The sequence below is a fragment of the Typha angustifolia genome, chromosome 12 (genome assembly GCF_048772165.1).
Source record: "Typha angustifolia cultivar Huaian chromosome 12, ASM4877216v1, whole genome shotgun sequence".
In the NCBI taxonomy this organism is placed as follows: Eukaryota; Viridiplantae; Streptophyta; class Magnoliopsida; order Poales; family Typhaceae; genus Typha; species Typha angustifolia.
This window is the reverse complement of record NC_133250.1, coordinates 3,675,348-3,690,302: the sequence shown is the minus strand read 5'-3', so window position 1 is coordinate 3,690,302 and position 14,955 is coordinate 3,675,348.

Sequence of the window (14,955 nt, the reverse complement as noted above, 5' to 3'; positions counted from 1 at the left end):
GCCATCACATGAAAAATAAAAGGCTACTATGTAAATTGGGAAGTAAACATCTTAGGCATATCATATCTGTATCATTTACACATGCAGATATAGAAAGCTCCTCAATTGCATGCATAATGATGGGTAGGTTTGAATTCAAATATATTGCGACGTGTCTATCATATGAGACCCGCATATAGATTGGAAGCTACCAACATATGCATCATCACCGGATAAGATCAAAAACTAGCCAAAATGATAGTAAAGTTGTATATCATAACAAATTCATCAATGGTACAAAAGCAGGTAAAGTTCCCGAATATAAAAAGTATATGCTAAATTTAAGTTACAACAAGGGAAAAACATACTTTTTATACTATTACAACAAAAAATAAGTTATAAAGGAGGCTCAGCACCTCACAAGATGGACTGCTACAAAAGTTTTTGCCATAATTGCAAAAACTCAACCCTAAAAAAAATGTCTTTCGTGCCTTAGGATAAATATTTATCAAGCGATATGATAGGCTTGCAAAATAATCTAATAGTTAAAATCCTTAAAGGTATAATAGGAATACTAAAAAAGTCAAAGGTATTACCGATTCGATAGATAATTATTTATTTTTAAAATATAATTTTAGTATTTATCTATTTCTTTTCTAGAACAACTTCTTTCCTACAAACGACTTCTTTTTAATTTCTCTCGACAAAAAGTGATACGACTCAGTTCATATTAGCTCCACTTACGACATTAGGTTCATTGGAATAAGCCTATTTATCTAGTTGAATTTTGTTAGAAGAAATAAAAAAAATTTTGCAGGGGCACGTTCGAACGCGGATGCGAACGTTTACACACATTTGTGAAAATGCATTCGAATGGAATCAGGTTGTTCAAACGCAGTCGTTTGAACGCTTGCATGCGTTCGCATCGACGGAAAACTAAAATTTTGTGTTCGAACGTGATTAGGCACATTCGAACGCATTGTGGTGAAAGTTGTGGGTTTGTTAGAGTTGTTTAACTTAGTTAATGAGTCTCTAGGTAAGCCTCTATATATATATATGGAGGAAACCATAATTAGAGTTTATTTTGGATAATTGAAATTGGCTTTGGTATTTATCTCCTTCTCAACTTGTCTCTAGCCATTGGCGCTCTCTCCCACCTCCCTTCTTCCACTGCCTAAGTCTTTAGTCAACCTCCTCCAACTTTTAACCCCTCTCTTCTACAGCAACTTCTTCCCCTTCGCTCCAAGGAGTTACCCTAACATCTATCTAGCCATTGCAGGGCTATTAAGCTAGGATTTAATTAATCTTCAGCCATTGTTTAGTCGATATCTTGAGATCTAACTATCCAAATCCTATGATCTTGAATTCATTAGAAAGCTCTCTCCAAGAGCGACGACATATCCAAAATTCAAGAGAATCTGTTGGTTAGATTGTTCATAGATTCCTTCGAAAGTTACGAGCTCACGAGGACGGATAGAGGGCCCTCCCGATCTTGCACAAATCCTGGTGCTCATGACGCAAACGTTGTTGGAGATCAACGCCACCCTTACATCAGGAACCATTATCCTCCAAGGCATACTCCTGAGCATCATCGAAGACATGAAGATCACCCCTTACCTAGAGAGAGGAACCGATGATGACCGATCCTAAAGGCACCATGGTAACAGAGCGACTTACCACCCTTACACCCGAGGGAACCAATGGCCCCACATCCAGAGGAGGAGCCTTGGGATGAGTGGGAGGAGCCCCCACATCAACCAAGAGTCCAGCAACAAGAGTCACTTCACTAAGGACGCGAGAACAGATGCGACTAAATGCTACAACCCCGTACCATTCGAGTCGGCTTTCCTAAATTTAGCGGTGGTGATTCATTGGATTGGATTTATAGGGTAAAGCAATTCTTCACTTATCAAGGGATACCTAATCACCAAAATGCGCTTCTATCCTCATTCTACCTTAAAGACGTAGTGGTAAAATGGTTTCAAGCAGCGCATCACGTGTGCACTTTCACCACTTAGGAGGAGTTCACCGACGCATTTTGTGTGCGTTTTGGACCCTCCGACTATGAGGACTTCTAAGCCACCTTGACGAAGCTAACCCAAAAGACTTCTGTAAGAGCCTATCAAGAGGAGTTGGAAAGAATTAGCAATTGAGTCTACGGGTGGTCAGACTTAGTCCTCAAAAACACTTTCGTCTCTGGGATTCATCGAGATATTCAAGCGGAAGTCAAAGTGTCTTATCCTACTACCTTGTTGGAAGCCTTCTTAGTAGCTCAAATGATGGAAGAGAAGATAAAGGAGTTGAAGACGACTCACCGTCCAAGATGAGTTGAAGGCAACTCACCATCTAATGAAAGTTGTGGGTTTGTTAGAGTTGTTTAACTTAGTTGATGAGTCCCTAGGAGTGAGCCGCTATAAATATATGGAGGAAATCCTAATTGAAGTTTATCTTAGATACTTAAAATTGGGTTTGGCCTTTATCTCCTTCTCTACTTGTCTCTAGCTATTATCGTCCTCTCCCACCTCCCTTCTTCCATTACGCAAGTCTTTGGTCAACCTCCTCCAGTTTTTAATACCCATCTTCTACAACAACTTCTCCCCTATCACTCTAAGGAGTTACCCTAGTATCTATCTAGCCATTGGAAGGCCATCAAGCTAGGATTTAATTGACCTTTGATCGTTATTTGGTCGATATCTTGAGATCTAATTGTCCAAATCCTATGATCTTGAATTCGTTGGAAAGCTCTCTCCCAGAGCAACAACATATCTAAAATTCAAGAGGATCCATCAGTTAGATTATTCGTAAATTCCTTCGGAAGCTATGAGCTTCATCGAGTCCAAAACTGTTGTGAATCAGATTAGGCCGGTTCGTAACACAAAGTACAAAGCACAAATCACTCTGTAGTCTCGTCCTTTGTCACACCATTTTCTCTCCCCATTTTTTCTTGATCTCAACCAAAGGCATTAGTGTTAGAAAATAGAGTAACCCTTATTTTAATAATTTGATAATAGATTTAAAATGTAGACTATTGTATAGTCGCATGATCAATACAAAATAATATTAATAAATATAATATTTTTAAATAATAATCAATCTAATAGTATTAATAAATATTTAATCTAATAATATTAGATAGAAATACGAAATTATAAGAAATTGAGAATCTAGCTATGAGACGTGGTAGTCACTCCTATAAGGGCAACATGCGCACTTTCATGCAGAGATTCTCGTCGTGGTATCTCTAAAGTCCAACCCAAGTTAAATTCCTCTTTTGATCCAGCAATGGTAGGGCTTAACAAATTGGCATATTAGTAAGTGCTCATATAGTTAAAAATTAGACATGGAAAAAAGTAGAAAATAGTTGAGAGAGAGTAGAATCTTTTGTCATATTTCTCCAAATAAAAGAGAAGATCACAAGTTAATCTCTATCTATGAAAATTAAAAATCACGAACTCATGCACAATCTACTCGTTGATAATGAAGTTTCTATCGTTATGGAATTTGCTTATCAATGTGACTACATGGGAGGTTTTCTCCAATTTTTATTTACTTTCATTATTTTATTTTATAATAATTTTTAAAAAATAATTCAAATTTTAAATTGAACAGTTGGGCTGGGTGTGTTCACCATCACTACGTCGTTAGAGCTAGCGGACTCCTTCGATATTCACACAATATTCTAGTAACGCCATTTTTAGTGTTTTATATTTATCTAAAAAGACCATTGACGAGCTATATTAGGTGATAGGCATGTAAAGTCATACCGGTAGCCCTATGAAATTAAACCCCCAAAATACAAATTACTAAAAAAGAGAAAGGAATAGGGATTGGGAAACTCAACCAATGTATCAAAGAGCGAAGAGAGGAATAGGAATTGAGAAGATCAACCAAAGTATCAAAAAATTTTAATTTAAAATTCTAATCTTGTAATTCCAAATTATTTAATTCCAAATTATGTAATTCCAAATTAAGATAGATTTCCTTTTTTTTTTTCATATATGCACTTTGTATAGTTAGATTGATTCAAATTAAACTTAATTAATATGTTGCCTTAGCTCACATTACAGAGATTCTAGCTTATTATAAGACCAAATCGACAATGGTTAACTATCTTATTTGTGTCTCACCACATCATGTTAAAATTCAATTCATATATCTCACCCTATTTAAGATCATAGACAATTAACTAGCCCATATTACATTACTAATGTCAGAGAATGAGTTGAGATAAAAATATTAGAGAATTTCATATTGATTAATGTGATCTCTTTGAACATTATTGAACTCTCCACAACAACATAGGGGTACCATCTAAAAGCTTAATTAAAAGATCAAGAAGAAAAAAATAAAGATGCATGCTCTCACGTAAACCACCTCATTATAATAAAATGGAACAAATTAGAAATGATAAAGGCATGCTATGTCGCCTAATTGGATTTATAGCACTAGGATTATGCGTAGTTATAGATAAGACTTCTCTTTTACATCACAAAATGTCTAGATAACATCTTGACAACAAAACATAACATGTCAAATTAAACTTGGTTAATATGTAAATATAGATGATCAAAGTTTCACCTAACTATATCTCATGTGGCCAACTTCATCATCTAGTTGATTTTCTAGTGATTTAACTGGTAATTGCAAACTGATACTTGCAAACCCATGCTAGGATCAGAAATAGGTTCTCACTAGTTATAATGGTTGTTATATTTTGGTTGATATTTATGGCGGGTTATTAAAGTGTTTGCCTATTTTTTACAAATTAGACCATGAGCTTTGTTTTGGGTGGGTTGTGGCTAGCCCATCCGAATGAGTTTTCTTTTGAGTAGGTTTTTTTTTTATATTTAGTTTTGATCATATTAAATTGAGACATTAAATACCAATTATCAAAATATTATGATTAATTGTTTATGATATTGTAGATATACTATGACATGCATATATTTGACCATCTTTTATTATTTTATTTTTTTTGACAAAAGGCCGAGACCCCATACACTTGGCATACTCTTAGCCTATATTTGAATTTGATAGAGATATTTATCAAATTACTCACATAGCAAAACCCATATTAATAAAAGAAGAAAGCATCCTAAGGGTTAATTCGCGATCAAGTAATATCAATTCCACCAACTAATAACAACAACAATTATTTCAACAACTAGTAACTAAAACTATGACAACATCCCAGAAATTGAACACAACAAACAAAACGAGTTGTTCCAACATTTAAACCTGAAATAGTAAGAGCATATCGCCATAATCACAGAACGATTTCTTCTATTTGTAAGGAAACCGGGCATTCAATCTTCATCTTCCAAATTCACCAGTAATCTAGAGATGATCTTTTTGTCTTCCTTTTTCATTTGCTCTCCTTCACTGCCTGCCCAACATAAAAATAAAGTTGAGCACCTCCCATTTTTTTTCTACAGTTTTTAAAATTCTTTTATTCCGTTATATCCAAATATACCATATTAGAACTGCCATCCACATTTAAATTAGCTTGTCATTTTTCTTTCGTTAACAAATATTTTCCCTCAAGAACCAATCTTTCACATTCTTTGTAACGCTCCCGCCTGGCATAGGGATGTGCACGCCCACACGGCACGCATGACGCACGTGATAAATCGGGCGGGGCCCGTCATGCACAGATACACTCCTATGCACATATAAACATGATATCATCAAATAAAACCTGCTAACATATCTATGCTCACATAATCCATTACCAAATAAATCATACTATTAACCAAATAAGTTTTTAACATATATCCAAGTCCACAATAATATACACTAGACCACTACATAATTTGGCAGGACCCACACAGGTCACGACAAACAATCAAGATACAACTAAAATAACTAATACAAGAATACACTATGATTCGACCTGTATTATATAAATCATTGTCTAATATAGAGGAGTACGAATATTAAATATTAGTACAACTCAATTTTTATATAAACTATCATCTATACCGTTATGCATCTATAGCTCACTTCATCATCGCTTTAAAATATCTTCTTAAGATATTTCAAGTCGCTATCAAAGGGGATTAGAAAATAAATAAAGGGAGTCATGAGCAAAATGCTCAGTGAATAGACCTTACCCCGAATTAGTGATACAAAATAAAAAGTAAATTATGTACTGGATAATATGAATCAGAAAGAAGCATGATGCCATATATGAGCATGTATAAATGTATCCTCGATATATATATAAATGAAATCAATTCTCATGAACGAGCATATTATATCTTCAACCAAAAATATATCTCATGATGAAATTTAATATAACATCACCGAATATAACAACATATCATATATAACAATCATGATCCAATGATACTAGTTACATCAATGATGATGCATGATGCATGCCAACCACTAAATAATTATATATGTCATAATCAGATATAATCCACATATCTCTCACTATCATAATCATCCGTCTCAACTCTGAATATCATTCATCACGTTGGACTACGGTACTCAGCCCTAAACTCAATACTCATCATGCCACAAGCTCAGAGCATACCCTGTTATATTGTAAGAGTATCTCTAGAGATAAATCATACCTTACCATACGCTAAGGGTATCTCAAAAGAAAATAATCATACCCTGTCATACGCTAAGGGTATATCAATGATAGTTATATGATAAAGTTTACGGTACCAAATTGATAGGCTCTGATACCAATGATAGAGTCTATGATACCAAATTAATAGGCTCTGATACCAATGATAGAGCTACGAAATGATTCCTTTAATATTTGGATTTATTGTAGGAAGCAGTCTGCGCAACCGAGGGAAAATATTCACAAAATATTCTCCTATATTCACCAAATTACAAAACTAAGTAAAATCGATCCGTAATTTCCTGATCTATGATTTTTGTATTTACGCCTTTGTAGATTCGAACTGCAATTGAGATGAAAATACAATATAATGTGGGTGATGGTGGTAGTGATGGGTGGAGTAGATGTTAGGATTATGGATGATAATGGAGATGAGGGTGAATTATCGATGTAGTTTAAGGGAAAAAGATGAAGGGGAAGAAGTGGTCGAAATTCTAAAGAAGAAGGAGGACTCGACAAACAAGGGAGATTAGAAGTTAGGAGAGACTTTGCATGGTAGGTTGGTGAAAAGGGAGGAGGAAGATTATGGTAAAGAGAATAGAGAGAAGATAGGAGGCAAGAAATCAATAATCCAATAGCATAATGATTTTGGCTGTCATCCACACCTTTATAGAGGCTAGCCAACAAGCCAAAATATAATTATTAACCCTAATTTCCAGAAGATTTTTGTCGATCGCGTTTGAATACGCCTGATCGCGTTTGAATACGCCTGATCGCGTTTGAATGCACCCGATCGCGTTCGAACGCACAAAAGACGTTCTCTATCGATGTGAACGCGATATCGGCGTTCGAACGCCGCGTTTTCTATATTTGCGAACCTAATGCAGGCGTTCACAAATGCATTCGAACGCGACCTATAGAAAATTTATTTTAATGAAAACAAATAACTAATGTAATAAGAAAAAACCTTAATTAAATGTATCAGCCCACCACGCTTCCCCCATTTTGTCCTCAAGGTAAAAAGTTGGGAAAACGCTCTAAAATATTAATCTCCAACTCTCATGTTGCCTCATCGGATAGCTTGCCAAGTCATTTAACAATGCCGAAAAGTGCGCATACTTGCTCAATCTGTCAACCACCACAAAGATAACGGAATAACCACGTACCAGCGGAAGACTCTCTATAAAATTATAGAAATGTCTTTCCAAATATTATCCGATATAGGTAAAGGCTAAAGCAATCCGACCGGTTTTAATGTGGTTGCCTTAGCCCTTTAACAGACTGCACAAGCACAGACAACTCCTCATATCTCGCCTCAATCCTAGTCACGTGCAACTTTGTGATATCCTCCTATAAGTCCTCAAGACACCCTCATGATAAGCCTTTAGAGTTTGGTGGAAGTGCTCCAACAATTTCTGCCGTAACCTATCATTTGCGGGAACTCGAATGCATCTATGGTTTAGCAGCAAACCGCCTCGATTTTCTAACTCTAGATGGTGTTTCGGATCATCCATCACCTCTTGTAACAATCTCAAAACATCTGGGTCAGATGTACATGCATACCTCAGCTCATCAAGAAAAGAAAAAATGGGAGAAGAATAGGCTGCAAACTTGGCAGTATCGGGTTGGCGTGATAATGCATTCGTCGTTATTACTGTTTTTAGTTTTTCAAAGCCTATAGTAGCTTTATCCATCCATCTAAAATAGTCCTTCAACAAAAAAGTGAGAGAAGCAAAGATCTTGCCATACCCAACAATGAAGCGGTGATAATATCTGGTCAGCCCCAAAAATCCTTTCAATCCTGTGGTGGTAGTAAGAATAGGCTAAGCGGTTAGGCCAAGTGGTTAGGCCAAGCGGTCATGCATGCTACCTTTTGAGGATCTGTTGCTACACCTTCCGTTGAGATGATGTGGCATAAATACTCCACTTGTGGTACTCCCCATAGACACTTGGACTTCTTGATCTTCAATTGGTTTTGAATCAACAAATTCAATACATCCTCCAAATATCGCCAATGTTTCAATTCAGTCATACTATACATCAAAATACTGTCAAAGAATACCAAAACATACCTTCACAATAGAGACCGAAATATATTATTCATGAGGCTTTGAAAAATAGTTGGAGTATTGACGAGACCAAAAGGCATCACTCGAAACTCATAATGCCCATCCGGAGTCTGAAATGCAGTCTTGTGTACATCCACCAGGTGAACTCTAATTTGATATTACCTGGCCCTCAAGTCAAGCTTGCTGAATATAGTTGCCCCTACAAGCTCGTCCAGCAGCTCCTCTATAACTGGAATGGATACCGGTCCTTGACGGTAATAGTATTTAGTGTCCAATAATCGACACAAAAATGTCATATCCCATCCTTCTTTCGCACCAATAGTATAGGCGAGGAGTAAGAGCTACGACTTAGTTGAATGAGGCCTTGCTCTAACATCTCGGCTACCATCTTAGAGATAATTTTCTTTTGTACATGTGGATACCGATATAGCCTTACATTCATCGGTGCAACCCCGAACACAATCTCTATGCGATGGTCTGCCGATCTCCTTAGTGGCAACTCTTTTAGTTCCTCAAACAATCCTACAAATTTGTCTAAAAAATTAGACAACTCGATGGTAGTATCTGGACTCATTTGAGGCTCGTCTCCTACTGGTCATAACTGAAGAAGATAGGCTAAATCACTCACATATGGCGACCCCACCATCGGCTGCATCACAGGATTCGATAGAGATCGAACGCCATCAAGTCGCACATCTTTGTTTCTTTACTTAAATTTCATCCACATGCTTCGAAAATCAAAAGTGACGAGTCCGAAGCTTTGTAATCATTGTGTGCCTAGGACAATGTTCGCTCCTCACAGCGCCAATGGATATAAGTCCACAATGATGTCGTGTTCTTGCACCCGAATACCGACCCGGCAACACAAGCTCTCCGTCTTAAGCTTCGTGCCGTCTTTAATAGCAATGTCAAACCCCGTGGTCGGTTTAGCATCCAAGCCCAATCTCCTCACTAACATCTTGTCTAGAAAATTGTGTGTACTCCCGGAATTAATAAGGATGTGCACACAATGCTTTCTAACGTGTCCGTCTACCCATAACATCCTCAATGCGGAAGTACCCGAATATGCTTGCATCGATATTTTAGTTTGGATATCTTCCTCTATGCCCTCTTCAACAACCTCATCATGGACCTCCTTTGAACACTCTCCATCACCAACAACTTCATCGTCCTTCTCGAGACTATCAATGAGCATCACACTTTCGATCGGTTTGGAACATCGATGACCGATGGTGAAACGTTCATCATATCGAAAGCAAAGACCCTTTGCTCTTCGCTCCTCCACCTGGGCAGGTGTGAGAGTTTGAACGAAGGGTCTTGTGCCTCCTCTAACATTAGAAGAAGGTCTCAAAGGTGGTCGTGGTCTAGTACTCGCAACAGCTATCTTTGAACCTGTAGAATTTTCAGTAGACGTTCTAGACGCAAACCGTCCATCACGGTTACCCCCAACTTATTTTCGCTGCCATCTTAATAGCCTTATGCTTTTTCTCTATCCTCACGACCTTCTCAAAGGCCTCCTCAAGAGTGGTAGGACAAAGAGCATGAACATCCGCCTGTATCTCATCCCACAGCCCTGAAATAAATATGCTTATTAATGTCGGTTCGGGCCAAGGTGGTTCACAATGACTACTAACTCTTTGAAATTTAGCTTGGTACTCCAATACGGTCGTCCTCTGAAGCATCTTGCTTAATGTGGTAGTAAAATCTTTATATGCCGCTGTCCCAAATCTTCTTGTAATTCTCCTACAAAAGTCAGTCCAACTAGTAAATCCTCCACCACGAATAACCGATCGATACCAATGCAATGCCGTTCCTTGGAGGTGAAAGCTTGTCATCTAGACCTTTGTGTCCTCTACTGTCCCTTGATAATCAAAATATTGCTCTACTTAAAACACTCAATCCGTTGGATCACTGCCTTAAAATTTTGGAAAGTCAAAGCATGCGGTTCTCCCCCGAATAGCATTATCGAGTTCGCGAAAAATCCTTAGTTCAGGTCTGAACCTTTGTGCATGTTAATCTCCTTCTCTAAATCCTCGAGCACGTCCATCACTATCTCCGAAGGGATCAACCTCATCCTCAAAGTGCCAATCCTCCTCTGCAACAGAGCGCACTGGTGCTACTCACCTCTCAGGTTCTACCACCGCTGGTCTTAGGTTTTGTAACAGAGGTGGGGGATAATGTGTAAGCATAGGTAAAAGAGGATCATTGACACTAACATGTCGTACCTGAACCTGTGAGGTATCAGTTCGGTGTGGTCCCACCGCTAGTCCTTCTTAAGGTACCGATCGTTGTCGAGGAGATGATGAAGCCGATCACTTCATGACATATTCCTTTAAAGTATTTTGATACTTCTACATTGCGTCAACTTTATACGGCAATATTTGGAATATGCCCCTAAGTTCATCCGCCAAGTCCATATTCACACCCATGGACGTTGGTTGACTCGGTCCTACTATGGTCGCTCCAAAAGAATCGGCCTCACGGTTCGGGTTATCGTGCGTTGAGTCTTCCCTTGTCGTTGTCATCATCTTTATTTTAATCATTAATGGAGGTTTTAGGTTCGCTTGGCTCTAATACCAATGATAGAGTCTACGGTACCAAATTGATAGGCTCTAATACCAATGATAGAGTCTATAGTACCAAATTGATAGGCTATAATACTAATGATAGAGTCTACGGTACCAAATTGATAGGCTCTGATACCAATAATAGAGCTACGAAACAATTTCTTTAATATCTAAATTTATTCACAAAATATTCTCTCGTAGTCAGAAAATTACGAAACCAAGTGGACTTGATCCATAACTCCGTAATCCATAATTTTTGTATTTACACTCTTCATAGATTCAAACTACAACTGGGACGAAAATATGATATAGTGCGGGTGATGGTGGTGGTGACGGGTGGAGTAAATATTAGGGTTATGGATGGAGATGAGGGTGGATTGTCAATATGGTTTAAGGGATAAAGACGAAGGGTAAGAAGTGGTCGAGATCCCAAAGAAGAGGGAGGATTCGATAGATGAGGGAGATTAGAAGTTAGGAGAGACTTTGCCAATGGTAGAGGTGGTAGGTTGGTGAAGAGGGAAAATGGAGATTAGGGTAGAGCGAATCCATATAGGTTCCCATCTAGAGATCATCTTCGCATGTCCCTTTTTCCTCATTTCCATCTACTTCACAGTGAACCTCAAACACCACAATTTTCGTAGAAATTTTATTGACATCTTTTAGCATAACACGTAATCTAGCATACTTGAGATTAATCTTCTTAGAAGTTCTTTCGTCCACCGTAGTGAGAAAACCAAAGTATTCCACTATCTTTGAAAAACTGAGATACGAATCCATATAGGTTCCCATCTAGAGATCATCTCTGCCTCTTTTCGCAATTGTGAAAATTTCACTATAGTCACACCCAAATCAATATCTCCCATATGATGTACCTTTTCCATTCTTTGAGTTGAAGGGAAATCAACCAAGTATTCTTCTCCTGATATTGCTCTAGCTCTCTCCATATATGACCCTAGGACCACATGACATCCATCTCTAACTCCAAGTTATTCATTGAGATCTATCCGCTCTTAATCGAAACAACCATACTTAGCTTCAACTTGAACTCATTTTGTTGCATCTCCTCTGATGCCTGGAGCATCGCCATCGAAGATCCGTCTCCTATTGATATCACCTTCTCTATAAAGTCTCGGTAAAATTTTGCCCGACGACCGAAGTTGCCGCACTTGTAGCACAGGACATTATTACGACAACTTGCCGCACTACGTTCTCGTCCACCGCAAGCGGAACACCTGATCAATCGCCGCCCAATGACCGAAGAAACCCTAGATAGGGACTTTGCCTTTTCTTGAACCCTAACAAGACATCCCTATATAGCGGCTTACTACTTTCCCCTTCTTCCCAGACAGTAGACCTCTCTTGACACTAGGTTATACCCCAAGATATTGTGCACTTTGAGATCTCCATCCAGTGTGAGAATAACTGGCACTTTTCCTAAGACTTTTCTACTAACATTATACTCGGATTCTTTTCTTGCCTTCAACGAATCCAAATTCAGAACATGATAGTCCTAGACCGATGGCTGGGCTAGATAATAGGCCAAACATTCACCAGAGTTCGCCCATTCTTGATCGCTAGAGCCTGTCTTTCTTTTCACTAATATTCTTTACTTGAGTTCCAAGGTGCAAGGATTTTTTTTTTCTCAAGCCATCTTTTATTGTTAGCATTATACTTTAATACATTATACGATTGAATACATACTTTATCATTTATTGTATTTTACTAAGGTGTTTTTCATTATCAAATATATGAAGGAGAGCTCCAATCAACAGGGTGAAACCTCATAATATGAATATAATATAGAAATACTAGCAGAATATGAGGATGTAACATAGATGACATTTTAAGTGAAAATGAAGGATATAAATTTTTCAAAAAACAAAAATAATTTAGTATAAGAAAAGATAATATAAAACATCATGGGAAGATTGATGTTATATCCTACCGCCATTTTCTTTGCTCGAGGGCTGGTGTTCGAGATGAGAAGTATATGTGAACATGACTGATAGACAAAGAAAAGAACGAGCCCTCTGAATGTTCCGCCCAGTTTACTATTCAAATTAATTTTGATACTGGTAAATAGTTTGTGCAAAATTTTACTGATAAGCAAAACTATGGTCTTGCTAGGTCAATTGAAATTCCTTTTTAACAGTCTCATCGTAAAAGTAATGATATTAAAAAAATAATAATATTTCATTAAAAGTAGGGGGCTTCAGAAACACTAAATAACAGATGTGAAGGAATATCAACATCGTGGCTTTGGAAATATTGGGTTTGTGTCAAGGGACTTATATAATATTTTTTATAAAAATAAAAAATCCAAGGTTATTGAAGATGATATAGATATAGTGCCTAAACTTTTGCGAGAGAGACAAAAAGAGGATATTTAGTTCTTTTTTCAATACCATGTTGACACAAATGGTCATTTATCAAATTTATTTTGGTCTAACCATCAATCTAGAATTGATTTTTAAGTATTTTGTGACACCGTTGTGTTTTATAGTACTTATTGTGTGAATCGATATAAAATGTCTTTCATTCCTTTTATCAGTGTTATCTATCATCATTCCACTATTATTTTTGTATGTGGGATTATTTCACATGAGACTGTCGATTCATATAAATTGTTGCTATTTACATCTTTGACGGTAATGTATCAACGGATATTTTATATCTATAATTGTAGATAGTGACAGAGAATGCAAACAACTATAAAAGTCATACTATTAAGTACTATTTATCGATTGTGCATATGACATATTAGATAAAACATTACTCGTCACCTATGTTCTTCAAGTGTAACTGATTTTAAATTATTACTATATGATCTCAGCAATTCAGGTTCTTTTAAATAAGGGATTTTTATAAATCACACCCTACATTTTGCCTATTTTGTGATTCGCACCCCGTCTTTGTGGATTTTATAACGCGACCCTTCCTTTTTATAGTAATGTTCATTTAACACCCTGAGTTAACTTAACCTAACTATTATCAAACAGAATGATACCAGAAAGAGAATATTCTGTTATAATCTATCATATAATTTATAATATTCCTAAATTACCCTTGTACTCATCTCTAATTTTATTCATAACTTAAACCTTTATAATTTATTATCTCATAGCTCCCCAAACTATAAAGAACATCCCTAAATGCCAAGCTGACCTCAAAGCTTCCAAACCCCAAGCAGTAGCTCCCCAAACACCAAGCCATTGGAGTTGAAGGAGCTTGTAGTCGGAAGGTTGCAGCTTGGAATTAGAGCTTCCCAAAGCCTACATCACCAAAACATCAAGTAGTCGAAGGTTGAAGGAGGTTGCCTTCCGAAGTTGCCCAAATGACAAGAGCTTCTCCAAGCCTACATCACTCCTCCTAAGTTGGGATTTTGGGGTTAATTTCTGTAATCATTTTTGGTTGAATGCCATTTTGGGGTTTTAGGGTTTAAAGACAACTCAACCCCATTTTGGGATTTTAGGGTTTAAAGATGATTCCTTAAGGGTATTTTAGTAATTTTTGAACTAGAGTCACATAAACCATATAACATGGTTAATGTCAGTTAGCTAAAGTAACGTTAGGGTGTTAAATGAATATTATAGGAAAAATGAGGGGTCGCGTTATAAAATCCCCAAAGACGGGGTGTGAATCATAAAATAGGTAAAATGTAGGGTGTGATTTGTAAAAATCCCTTTAAACAAAGATGAAAATAATTTATTATCAAAAATATATAATTTGTGAAGATCACAAAAAGTTGAATTGAATGTAT